This window comes from Coenobita brevimanus, chromosome 31 (assembly GCF_032717465.1).
Source record: "Coenobita brevimanus isolate Jiangsu-jjx chromosome 31, ASM3271746v2, whole genome shotgun sequence".
In the NCBI taxonomy this organism is placed as follows: Eukaryota; Metazoa; Arthropoda; class Malacostraca; order Decapoda; family Coenobitidae; genus Coenobita; species Coenobita brevimanus.
This window is the reverse complement of record NC_136984.1, coordinates 24,798,935-24,825,237: the sequence shown is the minus strand read 5'-3', so window position 1 is coordinate 24,825,237 and position 26,303 is coordinate 24,798,935.

Sequence of the window (26,303 nt, the reverse complement as noted above, 5' to 3'; positions counted from 1 at the left end):
TAAAAATAGATGGAAAGAGCATTTTGAGACAGTTCTTAATAGACCAATACCACCAGAAGAGGATATACCGTCTGCTCAAAAAGATTTAAATATAGAAACAGGAGAGTTGAGGCTTTCAGAAATGGAGAAAGCAGTAAAACAGTTAAAGAATAAGAAGGCACCAGGGGAGGATGGTTTATTTCCGGAAATGTTTAAAGTGGAGGGGGATAGATTAATAATGATCTTGACCAAGCTATTCAATAAGATATGGGTGACGGGGTTACTACCATCAGTTTGGAAGAATGGTGTAATTGTTAAAGTTCCGAAGAAGGGAGACCTGAGTGAATGTGGTAATTGGAGGGGAATCTCTTTGTCACCGATAGCTTTGAAAGTTTTCAGTAGAGTGTTGTTAAATAGGTTGGAGCCGGTGGTTGAGGGTATTCTGAGGGATGAACAGGCTGGTTTTAGAAAGGGACGTGGTTGCAATGATCAGATCTTTATAGTTAGGCATTTGATGCAGCAAGTTAATGAAATGAGAGTACCGTTAAGTCTTTGTTTTGTTGATTTTGAAAAGGCTTTTGATAGTGTTTCAAGAGAGACTATGGGGAAGATCATGAGACATTATGGAATACCAGAGGAGTTTGTGAGGGTCATTATGAACATGCATGAGGACACATTTTGTAAAGTGATGGTTGATGGTTGTCTGAGTGATTCGTTTGAAGCCAAGTCCGGAGTAATTCAAGGTGGTGTTCTATCGCCTTTACTATTCATATTGGTAATTAATTACATTATGAAACGCGTTGGAACAGAAACCGGTGCAGGTATACTTTGGGGAGAGAACAGGAAACTTTTGTATTTAGATTATGCAGATGATATAGTTTTGATTTGTGATGGGCCAGAAGAGATGCAGAGAGTGTTGGACTGTTTGGTGAGTGAAGGTCGCAAGGTGGGTTTGGTTATTAATTGTGGAAAAACTGAAATAATCAATATGAATATGGAAAATGCGCAGGAATGTGTAATTGGAGGTATGGTTGTAAAGCAAGTTGATAGGTTTAAATATTTAGGTACTTATTTAGCCAAGGATGGTTCTTTGAACTTTGAATTCGAGGAAAGGTTAAAGAAGGCTAATCAGGCAATGGGAATGTTTAAAAATATTTGGAATAATAACAATTTTTCTGGCATACAAAAATCAAACTTTATAAGGTAATGGTTAGGAGTATCTTAATTTATGGACACGAGTCTTGGTACAGCACAGTGACTATGGAAAATAAATTCTTGGTGTTGAAAATAAAGCACTTAGAAGAATATTAGGAGTTAAGTGGTGGGAAAGGATACCAAATAGTAGAATTAGAGAAATAACAGGTGTGCAGCCGATCGATGAATATGTTAGATTCTCACGATGGAAGTGGCTAGGACATGTGTATAGGAGACAGGGAATAGTACGAGGTACACCAGGGTGGGTGGCACTTGGTAGGAGAGGTAGAGGAAGGCCAAAAGAGACGTGGGTGAGGACAATGAGACGGGAAGCTGGAGATGAGTGTTGGGGAGATCTTGAGGAGTTAGCACAAGATAGGATGTGGTGGTGTGAGTTCATCGAGGCCCTGTGCATCCCCGAGGGTGCCACAGGAAATGATTGATTGATTGATTGATTGTGAAAACAGTGAAATGTTGTTGCCAAACAGTGAAGAGTTATTGAAGTTTGTATGTCATCAGTACATGTGAAAACAGTGAAGTGTTGTCAAGCATTAAGTGTAACTGCAGTTAGTAAAGACTGTATAGCACCAATGCTTGTGAGAATAGTGAAGTTGGAAATCATTAAATGTAAATATTTGATTATATAGACAGTGAACTTTAGGAGCCAATGTTTATTTACGACACCTCAGCTGATCTTGTGTACTGTACACCCGTAGGTTAGGAAGAACAATTCACTGGGCAATGTCCTTCCTGTACTGAGCTACAGCTGTTGGAGCCTGTGGCAGTGTGGGGTGCGGATGTAACAATATGTTACTTATACAGAGTATGATGATATTGAAATAGTTTATATAACACAGACAAGGAGACTAAGGTGTAATAAAGAAAATAAATCACTTAGGAAATGGTGTTAGCGAGCTTCCTCAACTTACTAGAATACTGATCTAAGTGTAGTGGGGAGAATGGCATAAATATTTCTTAGGAATTATACTAGATATTAGTAACAGATAAATTATGGAGTGCAAGAATACCTTAGTTATGCTCTTGTACAAAAATAAGGGTGAAAGAAGTGAGTGTAAATAAAAATATAGTATAATTATTCCGGTGAGTGTATTTAGGAATCTAGTCACGAATTGAGTAGAACGTATTATTCTAATGGCAATTCATGATATTGTATTATTATTATGGGAATGCTTGAACAATAGTGAAACCCCATAGAACTTCACTCAGTCAGTTAACCGTTTGCATTTGCGCTTATATTTGAAACAGTTTTCAGAACATTCGTCACTGTATCATAAGTGACTTCTTATGCACGACATTAGTGCTTCACTGAATGATACTTTTTGTGTAATAATCGCTCCCACACCTTGCCTCTCTAACCATTAAGTTAAGCCACGCCCATTTCTCACGCCCCTGTACCTGGCTTGGGAACATTAATCAGTGTTGAACTGTCACGGGAGGAAGAGGTCGTGAGCAGTGCTGAATCGTTCGTTCCGCAAGTCTCATCAGTGACTGACTGCTGCCTCCTCAGACCCTTCCACCGGCAACAGTGCATTTCTTATTCAGCCAGGGTTTGTGCGAGGTGTTTCTGTAAATGTTCTGAGAGACAATGGTTCCTCAGGGTGCTCCGTCAGGCAGAGTATAGTTCGGCCCAAGGAGTACACTGGTAGGCAAATCCAAGTTAGACTTCTTGATGAATCAGTGAGATTGTTCCCTGAGGCACGTATCCCAAGGGTGGCATCTCCTTTCTTACACTGGCTTGACAGTTGCGGTTGTCATGCCAGATCCTTTGTTTGACCTTATTATAGGTAACATACCAGGCATCAAAAATTGTTGTGCCGTAGACATTGCTACTCTGACTTTGGCTGTTGCAGTAACATGAGCCATGGCCAAGGCTCAAAACCGTGTCACCCCTTTGACCATTGCAACACAGGAAGATCTGATTCGTTGTCAAGATATCCATGAACAACAGTCTGACCTGACACTTGTCACAGTGTGCAGAAGCTGGAGCATAATGTGATCAAGTATTTGTACGGAGGTCAAGCCAGGTTCCTTCATAAGTAAGGACGGCTGTACCGTGAGTCACAAACATCCCAGAGTGAGTTTCAACTGCAGTTTGTAGTTCCCACAAAGTATCACCAAGCAGTGTTCGAAATGGGTCATTGTTCAGCGATGGGAGGTCACATGGTCCAAAAGAAAACCTCTAACCGCATCCATGCTGACTTTTTCTGGCCAGGAATGGGACAGGAAATAGCTTGTGCATTCCTGCGATGTGTGTCAGTGTTCCACTGACTGGGGGTGTGTCTGTCATGCACCACTGAAACCAATGACTATAATTTATGAACCGTTTGAGAAAGTAGCAGTTGACATTGTTAGGCCAATCACTCCAAGGGCTAGTGATGGATCAAAGAATATCCTCACCATCGTTGACTTCAGCACATGGTGCCCTGAAGCCATGGCCCTTAAGAATATAGAGGCTGTCACTGTTGCAGACACATTGATTGGGGTGTTCTCCTGCGTAGGTATCCCCAAGAAGGTCTTAAGCGACCGGGGTTCACAGTTCACCTCTGCGATAATGAATGAAGCATTCAGGTTGTTGTCTATCCGAGGCTTGAGAATTACGTCCTACCATCCCATGTGTAATGGGCTGTGTGAGAGGTTCGATGGGACTCTCAAGAAGATGCCAAAGCGCATGGCTGCCGAGCAGCCAAAAGAATGGCCACGGTTCATTGCCCCTCTTTTCTTAGCTTATCAAGAAGCCCCACGGCATTCCTAGAAGTTCTCACCTTTTGAACTGGTGTATGGAAGGTCAGCCCGTGGGCTGCTTCAAGTCCTTCGTGAGTTATGGGACGATAAAGATCCCGACCCTGAAGTCAAGACCATCTACACCTACATCCTTGATTTAGCTGACTGCCTCCAGTTGACGTGCGCGTTAGGTAAGGAAGAATTGATCAAAGCACACAAAGTTCAGAAAGCTTATTATGATAAGAAAGCAAAGCTTCAGAAGTTCACTTCAGGTGATAAATGTTTGATGTTAGTCCCCACTGCCCAGAACAAGTTGTTGGGATAGTGGAAAGGTCCATATGATGTAGTAGATCGCATTTCAGACCTCAGCTACATAATTCATATGGGGAATGTCCATAAAATGTTCCATATTAACATGTTGAAGGCCTATCATCAGTCAAACCCCGAGGACAATGGCCTACAAGTAGTCAATGAAGAAACCAGGGCAGCTGCGGTGATCCCAGCTGATGACTATGATGATGAGACCTTAACCATTCAGTCCCGTCAGGAGGAGACTGTTGGGGATGTCTTACGTAAGACTGACTTAGAATTAAGAGACCGGAATACCATATGGGCACTGTTTTGTCGGTATGCTGAGGTCTTCTTTGACCAACCTAGACTCACAAAGGTTGAGTGTCACAAAACTGAGTTGACCAGCGTTACTTCCGTAACGGTTAAGCCATATCTTCGATTCCCATGCAACTACTGGATGCAGTAGATAAGAAAATTGCTGACATGGAGACTGCAGGTATTATTGAAAATTCCTCATCTCCTTACTGTAGTCCAGTGGTAGTAGTCCACAAGAAGGATGGCAGAGTCAGGATCTGTGGCGCCGATAAGAGGCTAAATGGAATCACCAAAGTGGATGCTGAGCCAATATGTAACCATATTGCCATTTTCTCCAAGCTGGCAGGGTAACGATATTTGACAAAGCTCAGTTTAATGAAGGGATTCTTCCAGATTCCCCCTCATCCCGACTGGCGCCAGTTCACTGCCTTTGCTGCTCCTAGGGGGTTGTATCAGTATAAAGTCCTTCTATTTGGATATACCAACACCCCAGCAGAATTCAATGGAGCCATGAGATAAGTGCTCCATGGTATCATAGGAATAGAAATGTTCGTTGACTATGTCCTTGTTCATTCTGCCACGTTGGAGGAGCATCACAGACTCTTGGAAATTGTCTTCAGTAGAATCCAGAGTTTCTACATGACTCTGAAGCCTAGCAAGTGTAAAACTGCACACAGTTAGGTGGAGTTCCTCGGACATTTTGTTGGCAACAATTGCTGCAGGTGTCAGGGCGATAAGGTCAGGAAAGTTAGGGTAGCTCCAAGACCCGTGACCAAGTAACAGGTTAGGGCATTCCTCAGTTTAGCGGATTATTATAGAAGTTTTATCCCCAGCTTTGCTTTCATTGCCCAGCCGTTGTACGAAATGCTTCGGAAACATGCTCGAAATACCACTGATTGGGGAGAAGCACAAGATAGATCTTTTGCCACCCTCAAGAATATGCTGTGTAAAGAGCCTGTCTTGCAGCCACCTGATTCCAATAAGCTTTTCATACTGCACACCGATGTTTCACAAGATGGAGTAGGTGCCGTGCTAATGCAAGAATCGGAAGGTGGAATTGTCCCAGTGGCATACTGTATCACTGCTGAAAGCTTAAACCTGCCAAGAGGAATTACAGTACTGCTGAGAGGGAACTCTTGGCTGCGGTTGAAGGCGTTAAGAAATACTACTATTATTTATATGAAGCACCATTCACTTTGGAAACCGATCATATGCCACTCACTAGTCTCAGCACAACTAAGACAGCTAATGCAAGATTGACACAGTGAACATTGTATTTCATCATCATCATCCGGACCTTAAGGCAGGGTGAAGAGTAGCAACGACCAAACAGCCCAAATTTCCCCAATCCAATGGGCCACACCTCCATTCACTCATCTTTCAACAACTCAGAATACAGGCTCTATCGGTTATGCCAAAAACATTAAACACGTTCTGTAGCTTCACATAAACGTATCCGATTGAGGCAATTCGGACGTTGCCATGTTAAAAAGGGATGTCAAATCCCTGATCATGCACTTCTTACAATATTCATCCAACCAGCCTGATCTCTTGTCAGTTCCCTAGCCTCACCAACATCCAAACATCTCTTCCTCACTCACTCATCCACCATATTTCTCCCCTTTCTTCTTGGCCTACCTCGCCTCCTCTCACCTTCAAATTCGCTCATATATACCTTTTTCACCACTCTATTATTATCCATTCTCTCCACATGACAATACCATCTCAGTACACTCTCTTCGATTCTGGTGTCCACCAACTTCCTCACTCCACATCTTTCACGAATCACATTATTTCGTATCCTATTCATCCTCTGTATTCCACATACATTCCTCAGCAGTCCCATCTCTACTGCTCTTACTCTTGACTTTTCATTTTTATGCCACACCATAGTCTCACATCCATATGTTAAAGTTGGCACTAACACTCCTTCATGTAAGCCTCGTGCAGCTGCAGAACTGACGCCTCTGTTTCTTATCAAATCCTTCGTTGCATCAACTACTTTTCTTCCTTGGGTCACTCTACATTCCAATTCTTTTGCACATTATCCTCTCTTTTCTGTTACTGTACCCAGGTATTTGAACTCTCTCACCAATTCCAGTCTCTCTCCATTTACTGTACCATCGCACTGGGAGTCACTTTCTCTTTCAATAACCATCACTTTACTGTTTTCTACATTTATTCTCAAAGCACGACGCCCACAGACCTCAGCAAAACTCTGCACTAGCCTGCCAAGTTTTTGTCCGGTATTTGCAAGCAGTACTGCATCAAGAGCATACAACAAAATTGAGATATTCCATCCATCACCATTTATTACCAACGTCATCCCTCTCTCCATTAATTGTGTTTTTACTTCTCTCATCATCCCATCCATATATATATATATATATATATATATATATATATCATACAGTATATATATATATATATATATGTATTGAACACCATGGGGATATCACACAACCCTGTCGCACGCCCACACCGATTGTGAACCATTCACTTAGATGCCCATTAACCCTTACAAATGCTTCACTACCATCATAAAAACTCTTGACGGCACCTAGCAGCTTATCATCTACATCGTACATGCGCAAAACTCTCCACAATAATATTCTTCTCTGTCCACTTTGTCTGATGCTTTTTCCAGATCCATGAATGCCATAAACACCTTATGGTCCTTCTCACAAGCCATTTCTGTTATCTGTCTCATTGCAAATATTTGATCCACACATCCTTTGCCACTCCTAAAGCCACACTGTTCATCACTCACTAAGGTTTCTGATATCTCTTACTTTCTTTATAATTATTCTTCCATATACCTTCCCTACCACACTCAATAAACTTATGCCACGATAATGCTTGCACTCACCTCGCTCACCTTTATTTTTGTACAGGGGTACAATCACAGCCTTTTTCCACTCTGCAGACAGTTTCACTCGTCCATGCCTTCTTACATATCTCCAACAAGCACTTCATTCCACTGTCTCCACTGCACTTAAGCATCTCTGCATACACCTCATCAGTCCCAACCGCTTTCCCATTTTTCAGCCACTTCACAGTTCTCTTCACCTGTGCGAGTGTCACGTCTCCTGGTACTACATTCCTTCTCTGCACCCCCCCCCAAACCAATCATGTTTACAGCCACTCTTTTCTCTCTATTCCCATTCATCAGGTTTTCAAAATATTTCTGGTCCTTACTTCATCCCCATGGGTTAATAATCTACCACCTACATCCTTCACACCATCACATTTTTTTCCACTTTCACCTCTACATTTCTGCACCTCTTTCCAGAATAACTTCTTATTTTCAGAGTAGATCGCATTCATTTTTCTTCCTAGATCATCATTTACCTCCTTCTTTTTCCTCTTCACTAGTTTCTTTATGTGCTTCTTGCTCTCAGTATATTCACTTCCTTTTTCAACTGAACCCCTGTCCTGTAACCACTTTAGCCACTTCTTCCTCTTTTCCTTCACTGCTCTCTTAACCTCCTCATCCCACCTTGCCGTACCTTTCTTGTTTGTTGTTACTCTTGCCACACCACACACTGCTTTAGCATTCCTAACTAAGCAATCCCTATATGCATTCCACAGGCTGTTCAGATCCATTTCATCGCAATTCACTGATTCTAACTCCTCCTTCGGTTTGGTCCTGTAAATTTCGTCTGCCATTTCTTTGATCCTCAGCTTCTTAACTTTCAGTCTTTCTCCCTGACTGCTCCTCTCTCTCCTGATCCACCTCACTCCTCTCAGCTTGGTCCTGCATACCACAGTCATATGATCTGACAGGCCTCCAGATCGTCCTTTCACGGCCCTCGTATCAGCAACCATTCCCATCATCGGCCTCTCTATGAGCACGTAATCAATCAGGTTTCTTTCAACACGATCCCTGTTCCTTATATACCATGTATATTTATGTGCATCTTTGTGTCTGAAATACGAGTTACAAATGCACAATCCCCTCTCGTGGCAAATATCCTTTAGTTGCTTCCCATTATCGTCTTCTCCTAGTACTCCATAACAATCCATCATTGTATGTTATCCTCAGGACCAGTGCCTACTCTTTCATTCATATCCCCTATTATGATCACTTTATAGCTCCTGCGTATTTCTCCCACTACTTCACCCAGCTTATCCCAAAACCTGTTTTTCTCTCTCTCACTCCTGTCCTCACACGGTGCATATGCTATAGTTGCTGCCACATTCACCTTCTCAAACCTGAACTTGACATACATACATCTCAAGCTGACACATTTGAAGTCTCTCATTCCAGTTTGCCACACGTCTTTCATCAACAAAGCAACTCCTTCCTTGCAGCTTTCTCTCCCATTCATTCCCGAGCTTACACATTTCACACCCTCCCACTCCTTCACTTCACACCCTTTCATCTTCGTTTCACACAGTGCCATCAATGCATATCTTGCACTCTTGAACACACTCACCACATCCACCCTCTTGCTCTCCTCATTCACACCTCTCACATTCCACATGGCCATGTGGATCTGCCCATTTGGTTGGGGCCCTGGGTAGGTATTGGGACCTCTGAGGCTCTCTGAAACGACTGCCATGATTAAGTGATTTTGGATAGGGGGATCTGGGGGACACTTAACCCTGCCAGAATCCCTGGTTATATGGTTACCATCCAGCATGGTAAATGGTTTCCTGGATACAGGAAACCATTTGGCTTGTCACTCAGTGTAGAGATCATATGGCATCTCTACACTGAGTGAGTAGATGATGGGCACCCCATCCACCACTATTTGTGGCAGTTTAACCTTCTTGTGAATTACATCAAGGGAAGTGACAATGTAGGCGCTGACCTGATGTCTCACCTGCTACCTGACGACTAACTAACATGGGCAACTGTTGTACACTAGGTTCCATAAGACAGGCATCCTCAGTGATTTTTGCAGTCCAAGGACTAACTTGGTTCCCAGTTAATAGTATACCAGTAAGACCTGATGTCTTGCCCGTGGGTCCCACATGACACGTTATGTCCAGAGCCTGTACATACATATGTATCATAGGTTAAGGGGGAAATTTTAGACCCCCGGAGAGGCAATCCGAGGCTGTATCTGAATTACATTGTGGGGCATCTCAAGAATACATGCTATCCACACGAGTTTTCATACCCACTCTGGGTGTTAAAATGTGACCTGCCTGAGTTTGCATAGGGATTGTCAACTTACCGATATTAGTCATAAGTGTAGAATTATAAGGGTAGGTGTGCTTTTGGGATGTTCGAGTGTGTAGGTACAAATATGACTGGACAGTACTTTGACTAGAAGCATATGCACAGAGCCCTGAGTTAATGGTCATTATTCTTACTTTCAATCTGTGATGGGCTGTGGGTCACTGAGGGCCCTGTTAGTTAACTGGCACCCATTGGGATCTTTTAATGTATCAGGGGTCATTGCTGGAGCAAAGCATGGTCTCACAGATGAGAGAAGGAGCTGGTGCCTGATTGATTGTTGTCTTCTTCAAAAGCACCAGGCGAGGCTTTGGACCTCACCCCTTATATCCACACTGTGTCTATGAGTTAACCAGGGAACACCTTGTTTTCCGGTTAATAGAGATATAGGTTTAACCAGTAAACTACAGGCATCCTGAGTGATTTGTGTAATCCAAGGACTATGTTTCCTGGTTAATAATCTACCCAGTAAGGAAATAATGGCGACCTCGAATGTACAAAGCTTGCGCTATCAGTTGAGTTTTCAGCTGAAGCATACTTTTCACTGTGTATGCATTGACTGCTAGGCAAAGGGTTATTGCAATTTAATACAAATTGTTTGTCACATTGACACTATTGATGCTCCACCTTGATTGATTTCGCAGGTACAGTTGGCGGGTGTAGCAGTTTTGCTATGCAGATCAGTTGATATTCTCTGCCGCATTCTGCCACCCCTTCTTCTCTGCCCTCATCGCCTTCATTTAGTATTAACTTGTATTATATCATTTTACATGTAGGTACAGTTACACTATAACTGTCATACCTACACCATGTATCACAGAACCATGCTACACAAAAATTAGTTGTTAATGTAAAGGTAGCAAGCTTTCACTCAGTTTGACCTGAGTACAGGCTTTTTCACTGTCGTCACGGAGTTTTTTCCCCCTACTATTAAATTTTTCTTTGAAAATTTTGATTTTGATGGGACGTAATGTTACAAATTTACTAGTTCATATTATTATCATGGCAATTCTTGACATTGTATTATTATTAAGGGAATGCTTGAACAATAGTGAAACCCCATAGAACTTTGCTCAGTCAGTTAACCACTTGTATTTGCACTCAGATCTGAAGCTGAGTTTTCAGAGCATTCGTCACTGTATCATAAGTAACTTCTTATGTACGACATCAGTGCTTCACTGAGTGATATTTTTGTGTAATTATCGTTCCAACGCCTTGCCTCTCTAGTCATGTAGTTAATCCACGCCGATTTCTCACGCCCCTGTACCCGGTGTGGGAACATTAGTCAGTTAGTGCTGAATTGTCATGGGAGGAAGAGGTCGTGCGCAGTGTAGAGAAGCAGGGCCCCGTCTCAGCGGCTACAGTCTCTAGCAGTTCTATGATTCCCGCATCTCCTCACCGAGTTGGTGATCGGCAGCAGTGGACGTCAGCAGTGCAAAACTGCATTGCCTCAAGCAAGCCGCCCAGTCTGTTTCACAGCAACAACTCCATTTTTCTCCGCTGACCAGTATTTTCATTCCTTGTTTTTCTAGTCTTAACCCCTGAAGTGCTAATCTCATCGATCGGGCTTTTTGCGCAATTTCTCAAGAGGACAAGCAACACCGATCGTACAACATCCACAAAAAACTGGAGGCAGCTGGCTCCATCCCAGCTGTGACGTAGATGGCTTCTAACCAATCAGAACTAGGTGTTGGACACACCGGAGGGGGGACCTAGGCCCGTAACCAGGCGGTGGGGGGTGTACCCCCCACCTCCCTCTCACCACGTCCCTCTACTCCACTACCTTGTTACTACCCTACCTCCCACCGTTCTTACCACCACCACAACCCCTCCCACCCCCTCCCTCATGAATCCCCCCCTCCCATGTGGATCCCCCCCCACGTCCCCCTCCCCATTCAACTGGGGGGAGGTTATTTCCCCCCTACCCTCCCTCCATGTCCTTGTACTCCACTTTGGTCCTTCCTTTGTGTCTTGTGGTGGTCTCCTCCCATCCCTCCATCCCCATCCACGCCCTCCTGGCCTTACCAGCTCCCCCCACCCCCCACCCCCCACCCGCACCCCCTAGCACCTCCCCGGCCTCGAATATTTTGCGTATTTTTTATGCTTTATGGCACGTGTTTTTGAGTCATTGCCTGTAATTTATTGGTGTATGCATACAGATATGCACACCACAGTATTTTAGCTGTCTTTATTCGAAACCTACTAGAAAAATACATTTTATGCCGACGCATGGAAGCATGTTGGAGCCTTCAAAACGAAACGAAACGAAACGAAAACTAGATTTGACAGCTCGGAGGAGAGGGCAGGGGGGAGGGGAGGTTAGGCGAGGGGAGGGGAGGGAAGGAGAGGAGAGAGGAGGGGAGGGAAGGGAAGGGGAGGGAGGGGACTGGAGGTTTGAAGAGGGGAAAGAAGGGGAGGATAATTTTTACTATTTATCATATTTTTATTGGGGGGTTCATGACCAATTTCCCTTACTAGATTTGACAGCTCGGCGGGGAGGGAAGGGGGGAGGGGAAAGGGGAGGGGAAAGGGGAGGGGAGGTTAGGCGAGGGGAAGGGAAGGGAAGGGAGGGGATTGGAGGTATGAGGAGAGGAGAGGAGGGAAGGATAATTTTTATTTATCATATTTATTTGGGGGGGTTGTTACTATTTTATTTTTTCTAAGCACATTACAATGCTTTATAACATCTATACACACCAAAAAAAATTGATTTTGGTGATTTTTGTACGTATTGTTGCGAAGAATACAAGTGCGAGCGCCGTATTTTCTTTCTCCCCGGGGCCGCGACGGGTAACTATTATAAACTATGACGGGCCATAGCTCGGTAACTATTGGGTCTAGGAGGGTGGGGTTTGCGTTTTCAGGTGTGTAAATTCAAGCTCTATAAATCGGGCATAAAACTTTTAACCTTTGAGGAAGTCGAAAAATTGGCCTGTTTTTGCGTCCTGGGGGGCAGTCGAGGCTGGAGAATTGTGTACCCTAGGGGTTAAGGTTATTGAGTAGTTGGGTGTGTGAGTGAGTGTATGTACTTTGCTTTGATTTTTTAAAATACTTAAGTTCTCTTGTAACGTAAATTTATTTGCTGTTATCAGTGAATTTAGAGTTCTTCTTTTTGAGCTCAATTACATGTAACAGTGTTGTTTGATTTCATCACATTGTGCAAACTTTAGTTTGCCACTCCTTGTATGCACAAACTTCTTAAATCAATCACGACCGGTAGTTAAGTCAGTTCTTTCATATTCTTAAATAGGTTGTGCCAACCAGGAGTTAGCACCAGCAAGAGTCTGTTCATTACTGTTAGTATTAATTATCGATTGTGAGGGGGAAAGGCCACTTTCTCAGGGGCCAACAGTACCAACAACTCAGCAATCGTGAGTGATTAGTCTCCGCTGTGTACTGTTGGGAAAGTCTATGAAATCCTCATCTTTAGAGAATTGGTGAAGTAAGCCAGAATAAAGTAAAAACTTATTACTTGATTTCATAAGTTAGTTCCTTTGTGGGAACCAACTATTTATTTGCATTTAATTCTTGTTTCCACTTCCTTCTTTGACACTTATATGGAAGAGTAATTAGTGGAAAAGTGGGGAAGACATTAGAATGTCTGGTTAGTGACGAACAGTGTGTTTTCAAGACACGTATTTTCCACGATTAAGGAAGCTCACTAATACCTTTTCCTTAGTGATTTATTTCCTTACTAAGCCTTACTGCTGCTTTTTATGGTGTATTTTCTGTTAAACACCATCATGTATGGGAAAAATAACTCACAAACAATTATTATTGTGTTGTATGCAAAAATAAACTGGTAAAGAAAATGTGCTGGGGACAGGGGCGTCATTTCAGTTTTCCTTGGGGGGACATAGGCTATTTAGGAGGCCCCCCTACTCCCACCTCCCCACATGGGTGGGGTGACGAACGAGCATTTTGAAGCCACATGCAAAGCTATGGTCAGGGAATTAAAGCAGTAAACAAATACAGGTATTAATACTGTATATAATTATTTATTTAACCAATTACTTCCTGACACACACACTAATGGACATTCTAGCATTGGCAGTATTTCTATGTGAAGTTGAATATGTACGGTAATTTAAAGTGCATGGTAAAGTACATATCATTACATTATATGCAAATGAACTTGGATAATAGACCAAATAGCAATTAAAATATTTGTATCGGTGAAAGCTTAAACTGACTTCATTTTTATAGCCTAATGAAAAGATAATGAATATAAATTTGAGAATTAAAAGTTGCAAACTTGTAACTGAATTAAAAATAGAAAGGCGGGAGAAATAAAATGATGGTTTTTAAATTTGGAAGAGGCCCAAGTAAGAATAGTATATTAATTTCAGAATTCATTATATATAGGGGACTGAAAACTAAACTGCGAATATTTATTGCACTGAAAAATGATTAAGCTACTGCAACAGTGGATATCTCCGTGATCTCTGCTTAGCATATTTGAAGTGCCCTTTGTGGCCCACGTGCCATGGTGAATAAAGCCATATATGTTACTTAAAGCAGCTTTATACTCTACCAGTTCCAAGAGATTATTATAGTTACATGGAAAGATATCATACATTAATTTGAAAAAGTAACTGTGTTCATACGTACTTTACCAGCCCTTACAGAATGAACTCCCCAGGTGTCTGCTGTCTGACTGGCTGGCCGTTGGCGTGTGGCGCCTATCGTGTCCAGACCACGTTACCAAGATATAAACAAAACGATCGAACTTTTAACTGACTTCGAAACACAAAATAAAATAGAACCATGCTTTCGTGTATAATTCTATGTTAATTTTATTTTTTGTAAAGCATACATGTCACTTAAGTGTTTGTGACTTAGATTTTGTCATAGTTTGTAAAAAAAAAAAAAAAATGCTTACTTGGTTCTGATGCCACCCTGCCGTCCCCCTGCCGTCCCCTTCTTCCTCACGGTCCCCGGTACCTCACCGCCCCCCTGGATATTTCCACAGCCCACTTTGGGAACCACTGATCTAAATGAACTCTTAAGACTCCTACCTACAGGTACGTACTTCTTAAGATGAATAAAAGCTTTTAGTGATAGCCAGAATACAATTAAAAAGGCAGCTCGATGCTGAAGGTAACTGAACAGCGGGCTAGGAACATATTTACATTGGCATCCTTTAATATACCTAGTAAATTATTGTGATTATTACACACACACACACACACACACACACACACACACACACACACAAAATATATTTCACTCAAAACGTCTATCTATAGCCCGACGCCCTAATCCCACAAAGGGTGGGCGCAGACAAAACGCCTTCAAGTCGCTCTGTCATCCACCATTTGACTGCCCTCCCCTCAACTCACCCCCCCTCCCTAATATACCTCTCAACTTCATCCCTCCACCTCATCCTTGGTCTTCTCCTCCCTCTCCCTACCTCCACTTCACCTACATACACCCCCTTAGTCGGTCTTTCATTCTCCATTCTCTCCACATGTCCAAACCATTTCAGTGTATTTCTCCTAATTTTCTCAATCACATCCACATCCACTCCACAACATTTCTTCACTTCTTCATTCGTCAACCTGTCCCTCCATATCACTCCACATGCTCCTCTCAAGTAACTCATATCCACTGCTCTCACTCTTGACTTGTTCCCCTCTACCAAAGTCCATGCCTCGCTTCCATACACCAGGGTAGGGATCACAATACTATCATGCAGTGACTTCTTAATTTCCATACGCATCTCCCTATTTCTCATCATTGCTTTCAGTAAACCAACAACCTCCCTTCCCTGCTGTATCCTTTCATGTACTTCATCCCCCAAACTTCCATCCTTACTAACCACACTACCCAAGTACTTAAATGCACTCACATTCTCCATGTCCTCACCATCCAACCGCCCTGTGCATTCTGTGACTTCGTTCCTCTCAAACACCATAACTTTACTCTTGTTTACATTAACTTTCAGATTTCTCTTCCTACACATTGTTCCAAATTCATTCACCAAACCTTGAAACTCCCATTCATCTTCACTCAACAATACAGTATCTACAGCAAACAGCAACACCGGAATCTTCCACATCTCACTCTCATTCATTAAAGCCACTCCCACATCCACTGCCCTACCTTGCACCTCCTTTACAACTCCATCCATGTATATATTAAACAGTCATGGAGACATCACACATCACTGTTTCAGTCCTACATTTAGATCAAAGAACTTACTCAGCTCACCATCCACTCGCACTGTGGCCCTAACTCTCTCGTACATACTCTTCACAGCACTCAACAATTTCCCCTCCACTCCATATATTCTTAATACCTTCCACATACCTTGCCTATCTATTCTGTCATAAGCCTTCTCCAAGTCCATGAAGGCAGCATACACTTTCTTTCCCTTCTCTAGATACTTCTCCATTAAACATCTTAGAACAAATATCTGGTCTACACACCCTTTTCCCTTCCTAAATCCCCCTTGTTCTTCTCCTACTAGCTCCTTTGTTACATGCCTAACCCTATCAGTGAGTATTCTACCACATATTTTCCAGTCACACTGAGGAGGCAAATACCCCTATGGTTACAACATACTTCTCTCTCCCTTTTTCCTCTGTATAAAGGAACAGTTATACCTGATTTCCAGTCCTCTGGAACCCTTCCCTCTTCTCAAGCCAATCTACACAACTTCCATATGCACTCCACAACAATCTCGCCTCAAAACGTATTGAGGCTAAATACAAATTATTTTTAGTTTCGTGGTGTTAACCTTGTATTTTTTTCGTCAATTCTAGTTGATTTGGAGGCCCCCTCAGAAAGCTTGGGGGAGGCGAGCACCCCTCGCTGCCCCCCCCCCCCAAATGACGCCCCTGGCTGGGGAGCTTCCTTAATTGACAGCAATACCGGCTCAAGTGTGGTAGGAGATTTGTGGTTCAAATATTTACAGTGAGAAAGTGGAGCATGTAGATGTGAAGGAATGTACGGTATTTTTGGCATTTATGGATCTGGATAAGGTTTATGACAAGGTGAATAGGGAAGGATTATGGAACGCTTTGCGTATGTATGGTGTGGACGGAGAGCTGCTGAGTGTTTCTCTTTTTTTTACATTAGTGAAGCATGGATTTCTAAGGGAGTGCTTAAATATCAACAATAGAGTGAGACGAGGGTGTATAATGTATCGAGAGAGAGAGAGAGAGAGAGAGAGAGAGAGAGGGTTATGCTGGTGTGTAGCAATATTTACCGCCACATCACTTCATTCATGTGTCACAATCTTACAATAACTTCCTTCCTCTCCCCAGCGCTAACTCAGTGCAGTAAGCCAAGGCCGTTGGAGTTTTGCCAGTCTCGGCTGGACAATTGCAGCCAGGTAACATATTCAACAAGCTTTATTTTGGCTTTATCTTAATTATTACACATGTTAAACGCTTGGCATCTTGGGATTATGTATAAACTTTCCCATGTTGTTATGTGACTCATTTTATACATTTATCTTCACTCAAACTGCACACATTCTCTCTCTCTCTCTCTCTCTCTCTCTCTCTCTCTCTCTCTCTCTCTCTCTCGAAATTTGCTATCATTCAGGCTGTAGCTGAGAAGGGTAACTGCTGTTGTATGTTCAATGTTTTTATTCACTCTGTTTTAATATTTGTTTTTGTATTTAACCGCTCTGTGGCTGTTGGTTCTGAATTTTATGTGAGTCCCTGGCCAACACCAGGGCCATTTTCTGAAGTTTCAAAATTTGATTTTTTTTTCTTGCCATATTGAAGAGGAAGTTCAGATGCACCTAGCAGTCCAAATCCTATCATCCTAGACGAATTCTGTGCCTTGCATTGGAGTGCGGAATTTGCAGAAATATCAGCAATGTACATCCGCCACAGTGGTGTATTGCCGCGGCGCAACATCACACGTGTTGTTCTATTTTTTTTTTTTTTTTTTACCCCCCAGAACAATGTGAATGGTGTTGAAATGTTGTGCATATATTGGATACGATGATATCGAATGATATCAGTACATATGTTAGGATTGGCTAGAAAAAAAAATTATGAATAATTTTTCACATTTTGTATATAAAATATATTTCTGGTAGTTTCGAGTTATTTTGCATGTTCATGTTGTGAGTACAGTTGGAAGAGGGAGTGAATGGATTAACCCGCCCCGTCCTGGAGACGTGAATTCACGTCCTCACATGAAGTGCACTCATATCCCGGAGATGTAAATTAAGGCGGCAACATTGCAAGGTCCCTAATTTGCACAATTTTCAATTTTCGTGAGTGATTTTTGGCACGTATACACGGGACACCTTCCTCTAGAAGATGCCAGGCAGGGACAATGCCTTACCCAGCATGACCTTCTCCCCCCCCCTGCATGACCTTTTCTCAGCAATTCACCTGTTATCAGTGACCTGGCCAGTAAAGCCATGTCATGCCACGGTACGAAATTCAGGGCCAGAGTGATTCCCCAATCGATGACAATGTGGAGGACAAACATTAGAGGAAGAAACAGTCAGAAATGATGATCAGGTAATGTGGCAAAAAAAGGTCAGGAATGGTGATGAGTTAGTGAGTGAAACAATGCTTATAATGCCTATATTACTGTTTGAAAACCAATATACTATATACTATCGTACTACATATAAATTCGTACCAAATAAATAAATAAATACCGTTTATGAGTGGTGTAGAATAGTTATCCTCCCATAGAACTCATTTTCTTTGCAGCCAGCCTGATAGAAAACCCTGTAAGGTAAGGAGGTACTCCTACCTGGATCGAGTATTTTAAACCTCAGGTGAGCGATTTCTCTATGAATTTTCGATGTTTCTCACCAATAGCGGATGTTTGAGCCAAAAAAAAAAAAAAGGTCCAAAAACGTCGGGACTGGGGCGTACCACTGCCCAGAAAACGTCGGGATGGGGCGGGTTAAATATTCATCCTTGGCCTTCCTCTCCCTCTCTCCCCCTCCACCTCACTCACATACACTCTCTTCGTCAGTCTCTCACTCTCCATTCTCTCCACATGGCCAAACCACCTCAGTGTGTTTCTCCTAACGCTTCCTATCACATTCACATCCACACCACAACGCTCCTTCACATCCCCATTTGTCAGTCTATCTCTCCATGTGACTCCACATGCTCCTCTCAAATAACTCATTTCCATTGCTCTCACTCTTGACTTGTGTCCCTCCAACAAGGTCCAAGCTTCACTTCCATTCTTTAGAGTTGGTATCACAATACTGTCATGTAATAACATCTTCACTTCCATGCTCACATCCCTGTTTCTTATCATTGCCATCAAGGAACCAGCAACCTTTCTTCCTTGTTGTACCCTTTCAAGCACTTCACCCCCCCAAACTTCCATCCTTACTCATCACACTACCCAAGTACTTAAACGTACTCACATTTTTCATTTCCTCATCATCCAACCTCACTGTACATTCACTGACTTCACCTCTCTCAAAGACCATCACTGTACTCTTCCCTACATTCACCTTTAGATTCCGTTTCTTACACACTCTCCCGAACTCATCCACCTAGCCTTGCAGGTCCCCTTCATCTTCACTTAACAATACATTATCATCTGCAAACAACAGTACAGGGAGTTTCCAAACACTGCCCTTTCTTACTAGGGCCACTCCAACATCCTCTGCCCTATCTTGTATCTCTTGTATAACTCCATCCATGTACAGATTGAACAACCATGGAGACATGACACATCCCTGTTCAACCCAATCTTCAAATAAAAAAACTCACCCAGTTCACTATCTACACGCACTGCAGCCTTAGCGCCCTCATACATACACTTCACAGCATTCAACAACTTCCCATCTACTCCATATATTCTTAATACTTTCCACAATCCTTATCTATCCACCCTATCATATGCTTTCTCCAAATTCATGAAGGCTGCATACAACTACTTTCCCTGGTCTAGAAACTTTTCCACTAAAGATCTAAAAATGAATATTTGATCTACACAACCTCTTCCCCTCCTAAAGCCTCCCTGTTCTTCTCCAACTAATGCTCCTGTTATTTCCATGTCAGTAAGTATCCTACCGTATACTTTTCCTCCTATTACACTAAGAAGACAAATGACCCGGTGATTACCATTCACTTCTTTTTCCCCATTCCCTTTGTACAAGGGAATAATTATACCTGACTTCCAATCCTCTAGGACTCTACCCTCCTCCCAGGCCAATCTGCACATCTTCCACATCCATTCCACTACTATCATATTGCTTTGTTATTTCGCAATATATATTGCTGTCTGTGTGTCGTGAGTGGGAAAGTATGATATTTTCTGACTGGGTAAGGAAAAGGGGTAAAGCTTTATGTCTGCCTACAATTCACACGATCAGAATATGATAAACTCGGAGTATTGCACAGTAACTGTGTGCAGTATCATTCTCACGTCCCACTCACAATTACTGTATATTGCTTTCGTGATCCTGCAGTGATAGCGAGTAATTCAAATTCATAAACAGGAAAAAATTACGTGGATAACAATGCAGGAATATACATTGATGCTGGTAAGGCAGGCAGGATAGGGTGGAAGGGGCGAGCTGTTTGTTGGGACAACCTTCCCAGAGTCAAAATACGATAAAATCGGCATATCACACGGTTGCCATGTGAGACAGCATTTTCTATACCCTATGCCTGTTCACTTACATTAGAAACAGAACCTGCAATGATTACCACTCTATCTAGGGCAAAAAGACTGAAATAAGCATTTAAGGAAATACATGGGGGCTGGCATTAGTGAAATAAATACAGAGCAGAATAATTACTCACTGACAGGAGTCAGTGCAGGCGAACTTTTTCCCATCCCTGCCCTCCCCTAGCAGGCCAAAAATCAATAGAGATAAGTCATTATCTGGGAAACATAGTCTTTGTACAAAAGTCACTTACAAAACATAATCTACTTTACACACTACCACTATCATACACTTCTATATCTTACTTCGTAACACTGCACTAAGTAATATACAGTATATACACTGCACTCGTCCACACAGTCAGTACTTTGCAATGGAATGATACTAGGGGACGCAGGGGGGGGGGCAATGAGGCACCTGGCACAAGTAGCACTGCCAGGTGGTCAACTTGCACTGCCGTGGCCGCCTTTCCGTGGTGGCGCAGATGTGGCAGCGCATCTGTGCACTCCTGCTGCCTCTAGTCAGACTTTGGCCTTCAGGTGGTGGCAGTAACTTTTCCAGTTAGTGCTGTGCAGCCCAGTCTTTCGCAGCAAGCCTAGTGGGTGCATCCTCCACAGCACTTGTATGCTCCCGTGGTATTGACGACTACGGACCATATTCCTGTAGGAATTCATACACTAAGTCGTGTATGAACTTACGCAACGTGATCGTCTTTCCAGATTTCTGGCAATAGTAGTGATGCACATTCAGCACACACATGTCCACAAAGTAGAAAAAGAGTTTCTTATACCACTTGACAGAACGACAAATGTGCTGCACTTAACCAATCAGCATGTCACTATTATCAACCAAGTGCGTGTTTCGATTGTAGTCCATGATTGCATTTGGCTTAAGAATACGCTCGCCTGTCGCACGGTCTCGTTTCCCGGTGTCGACAAAGCACCTGATGCACAGTTGATAGCATGTGCACATCACGCTTGTCTCGCCAACGCAGGGCAAGGAGATCCTTGATACACTGCAACACAACTGTGCCTCTTTCCTGCACGTCACCAAACTTTGGCATGCCACAGCTGTTGCTCCGTACGGTGCCACATGAACCAGTCCCACTTCAAAGCAAGTGCATTGTCAATTCAGGACAGGTGTACAAATTATCTGTGTAGAGGATGTGCCCTCTACCCACATAATTCTCCATCATTTGCCTCATTACTGTACCAGAAATCCCAAGACGATCATTATGTGGAATATTGGTCGTTGCACCTGTGTAAATAATCATGTCAAGGACAACACCAGTATCGCAATCACACAGAACAAAGATCATTATACCAAAACGATGCCATTTTGATAGGATGTACTGCCTGAACGACATACGGCCACGGAACAACATCAGCGACTCGTCAATCACAAGCTTTTGGAAAGCCCCCCTAAAGAGTTGGAATTTGCCTTTGAGATTTTCCAAAACCGTCCTGATCTTATGTAAATTATCTGTTGGGTCTGAGGTTGTGCTGTCACTGAAATAAAGGACCCTGATGATGTTCTGGTACGTGTTCCATGCCATGTACTTTGTGAATACAGTACATCAATCCATGTCAACACTTCAGTGGTCCAGTGGTTGACAAGTGCACGTTTTTATTCACTAAGGGCATCAACATCGTCAATGCCATAAACACATACATGGTGGGCACCATCATGTCAGTCCAGTGTCGTGTCCTATAGGCCTCCTTATGTGCAAGGTCAGCTGTCGTCTGTGGAAAGAATTGGTTCTGTCTCGTCATAAATGTGTGTCTTGAGGTGCAGGTCAAAGAATGCAAGAAAATAGCTCATTATCAAGCTCATCACTGTCAGTCCAGTCGTGTCCCTGACTCCGGAGTTTGTCTCGTCAAAGTTAAACGTCCTGGTTCGAAAAGCCATCATCTCTTTCCACCTGTAGGCGGCATGTGAAGGGGAGAGTTGCAAAGTTCTCTGCGGCCTCCCAGTTTGTGAGGCGGTCTTGCACACTATCCGTGCTTGCCGCTGCACAAACTTGACCTCTGGTTCCAAGGAGGAGGTCCCCAGGGCATGGTGTGGTGGTGAGGGGGCGCAGGAGGTGCTGGACAGTGGTGAGGGGCACAGGAGGTTCTGGGTGGTGGTGAGGGGGCACAGGAGGTGCTGGGCAATGGTGTGGGGGCACAAGAAATGATGCGAAGTGGTGACGGGGCACAAGAGGTGCTTGGCAGTGATGAGGTGGTACTGGAGGTGGTGCGCAGTGATGCAGTGGCGCCCTTGATTGTGGTGGGTGGTGAGGTGGCCGGGGCGGTGGTCATAGGTGGAGGAGTAGCACAGGCGGTGGTGGGGGGCAGTGAAGTGGCCCATGAAGTGGTAAGAAATGGTGAGGTGGTGTGAGAGGTGGTGTGGGGTGGTGAGGTGGTGTGAGCTGAGTGCACCTGCATTCCAGCCTTCCCTTCCTATCCCTCAGTGAAAAGCCGCTTCACCACCGTCCGTGTCCTTTTTGGTGGTGGTGGAGCTGTACGACGGGGTGGTGGTGGCTTCTCCTCACTCTCTGAGATGTTGCTGTCGTCCTCCTTGGTAGTAGGAGAGTGATACCACTCATCACCACTCTCGTCACTACTCCACACCACATTCTTCACCTCCAGGTCAGACCCAATTTGGTCCTCGTCGCTTTCCCTACCACGGGGAAACAGCTCCGCCCTGATCTCTTGCTGGTGAGTGGCCTGCGGGGTCGGAGAGAGGCGGAACACGGACGTCCACCCATCACGAAGTGCGCGGTGTACTGACGTGTGGGATGTATGGGAGTGTAGGGCAGGTCAGTCTCAAGACATTCAAAATGTTCGTTCATTTCCAAAAATTTTCGGCGTTTTTTATAGGCTGCACTCAAACGATGCCTGCCTGCGGCCATTTATCAGCTAAACGTCAGTCGACACCGGTGGCCATGGATAGGTTAATGTTTAATGCCTTCATTGCTTTTTAGGTTTTACTTTAGTCTTATCACTGTGTCTATTTCTAGTTTATTTTTGGTCATAATCATTGAAATCTGGCAGCATTTAATTGTACCTGATGCATAGCCGGGAAAATTTCTTCCATTCATCCATCCATCAATCCTGTTCTAATCAACAAAACAGTCTCATCTTTCATGTTTCTAAAGTCTTTGAATCTGTCTTAAATATAATGATTCTGAAGCATCTTTCCATTCGTAAACTTTTCTCTGATCATCGATATGGATTCAGTCAGGGATGCCCAACTGGCGATTTTTAATGAATGAATTTATTTGTTCATTTATTTATCTACATTTGTTTCTGACTTTTGTTCATACCTTATTTTGGAATTTCTGTGTATCATTTACTATTGCACTAGACATTTACAAGTACATATATAACATCTTTGTACTGAAGGGTTCAGTTGTACATAAGGCTGACTGCATATACTTTTTTCTTCACTACAGTTTTAAGATGCTGCACAGTGAAAGTCGAGTGAGTAATGAGAAAAGAATATCAAAGCCATGGCATTTATAATTAATATTGTGAATGAGAGTTTGTAAACTATATTAAGTATGGATGAATATCGCCACACCCTCTCGGCAGACATACCATACAGTAGTAGTAGTAGTAGTAGTAGTAGTAGTAGTAGTAGTAGTAGTAGTAGCAGCAGCAGCAGCAGCAGCAGTAGTAGTAGTAGTAGAAGTAGTAGCAGTAGTAGTAGTAGTAGTAGTAGTAGTAGTAGCTGCAGCACGAGGCTCAATGGAACGTGAAGCCAGGGACTGCAGGCTGAAGTCACCCTTGTCCTGCAGACCACCATCCTTCTTTTAGGGGATAGTTTGTGAGTTAAGGGAGGTTTGTATAGCCAGGCAATGGATCCACCTGGTCATATCGGTGCCACCAAGTGAAGGGGTTCTTCTCCAGCACCACCGTACCGTAAACTGAAAAGAATAATAACATAGTGGTTTCGGTCTCTAATAAGTCAGGTTGCATTTACTTTGCCTCAGTCAGATCTGGCTTGTTAGGTGGAATCTGAGTGAGTTAAATCTTTATGCTCTGGTGATTAGTAGAGTTACTCTACCTCCATGAATCTCCTTTCTGACTTTATTATAAAATTTCCACGTCAGTTTTCTATACTGCGAGGTATTCTTTCTCAAGTATTCCTGTCAGTTTTGGCTGGAGGGTTTCGTGGGCGGAGGAGAGCCTTCTTCTTTGCTATCCCTGTTTTATTCTAGTAGTTTAGTCACACTCTTGTTGGAGCTGCCTAACATGAGCCAACAGGCCTACTGCAGTTAACTTCTTATGATCTTATTTTCTCATGTATAAAACAAGAAGAGATATTCCGGCCAGACCCACCCCGCAAGACCTGTTGTAGGAGTAACCTAGTTGGGGTTATTTTTATTATTTTTTTATTTTTCACCATGTGACCTCTAGTAGTACTGTAATACAATAAGGTTACTCAGTCTGATTATGAAAGGCGGATGGGATAGAAACTATCTTGTTAGTTCTGTGGATGGTATTCTCATGCGGTTATGAAGCTTACTAACTCCTCTTTCTTATTTTCTTTATTTATCGCCATTTTGGTCCAGGGGGAGTAGGCTGTATAAGTGTGCGTCCAGACTGAGAACGGGCAGACGGTTGCGAGCAAGAGTGGGTTGAGGCAGGAGGTTTAAAACTACAGTAACTCACCGCAGTAATTCATACACGTGGCCGACTTGCCGGCAGCTGCGAGCAGACACTAGTGCAAGCCCACTTGGGTTCAAGCGGGAAGAGTTGAGAGTGAACTTTTGTCGCTTGAACCCACGTGGGCAGGATGGATGAAGAGACATATCATAAAATGCAGTGACAAAGCATTAATTTCATTCCATAGAAGAGAATGAGGAATGGAGGGGAAAAAATGTCTGTCCACTCAGTTCGTTTTGATGTATATACATAATTATACTCATGTGGTGGTAGTCTTTTAATGGATGAATTTCAATTACAATGCAAATCAGAATTTACTCTAAAGTTACTGTGAGAGACTGTGAAGATATTAGGCTGAAAATTGCATCAATAAATTAAAATGACTATTGTAAAGCTCTACTTATGGGTATTTAAACAATAGTTACGTGCTTTTGCCAAGGTACTGAACCTTGATATGAACAGAAGTACTCTGCAAATGTCTCTCACACTTTTTTCCATTACTGCATAGTTTTTATCTGTTCAGCTGGAAAACCACACATTACCAGGATATTCTCTCACATCACCAACGGAACTAGCTGTTGCACCCTGTTCCTTCTTCAGTAATCATGTACTGTAGGATGCATGCAGATTTGGTGATCGGTACTACTGCATTTTTATATTATATATTATTTTGGTTTTACGCCAGGTATCCCCGAAGGGCTAAGGCGTTGCCCCTGGGTAGAGGACTTTGGATTGGAGCGTGTAGCATTTTATGACCGGATGCCCTTCCTGATGTCTACCAGTGACCCTTGGGTGGATTCGATCCTCCGACCCTTCGGTCAGCGCGGAGCACTCTAACCCACTGAGCCACTACTGCACTTTATCAAAAAATTTTCTAGGTTTTATTAATTATTCTCACTCTTGTAATTCGAAAAACAAACTTATACCTTTTTGCTGGTTTAAACCCTGTCTAGGGTAAGATGTGTCTTTCAGGAGGCAGTTTGTTCATCATACTGTTTTCCAGCAGCTGTGACTTTGTTAGGAAAGCCACCTTTCTTCATCTTTTAGCGCCAGGGATCGTGCCGCCTGCAGTTGTCGAGGGAGACCTGATGACGTTGCCATGGCAACATCCGCCTACTTGCCTTTAATGCAGACATTCAAATGCTCCAGCCCCCACTCTCCCCTTTCTCCCTTGTCCCTGCCTGCGCGTTCGCAGTCAGAACGCACCCTCATGGCCAAATACTTAAGATTATAACTATTTCCACAGATTCTGAGTACACTCCATGGTGAGATGGACGATCAGACCTTCAAAGCCGTGCCTGGTTATATTTATGAATGTTAT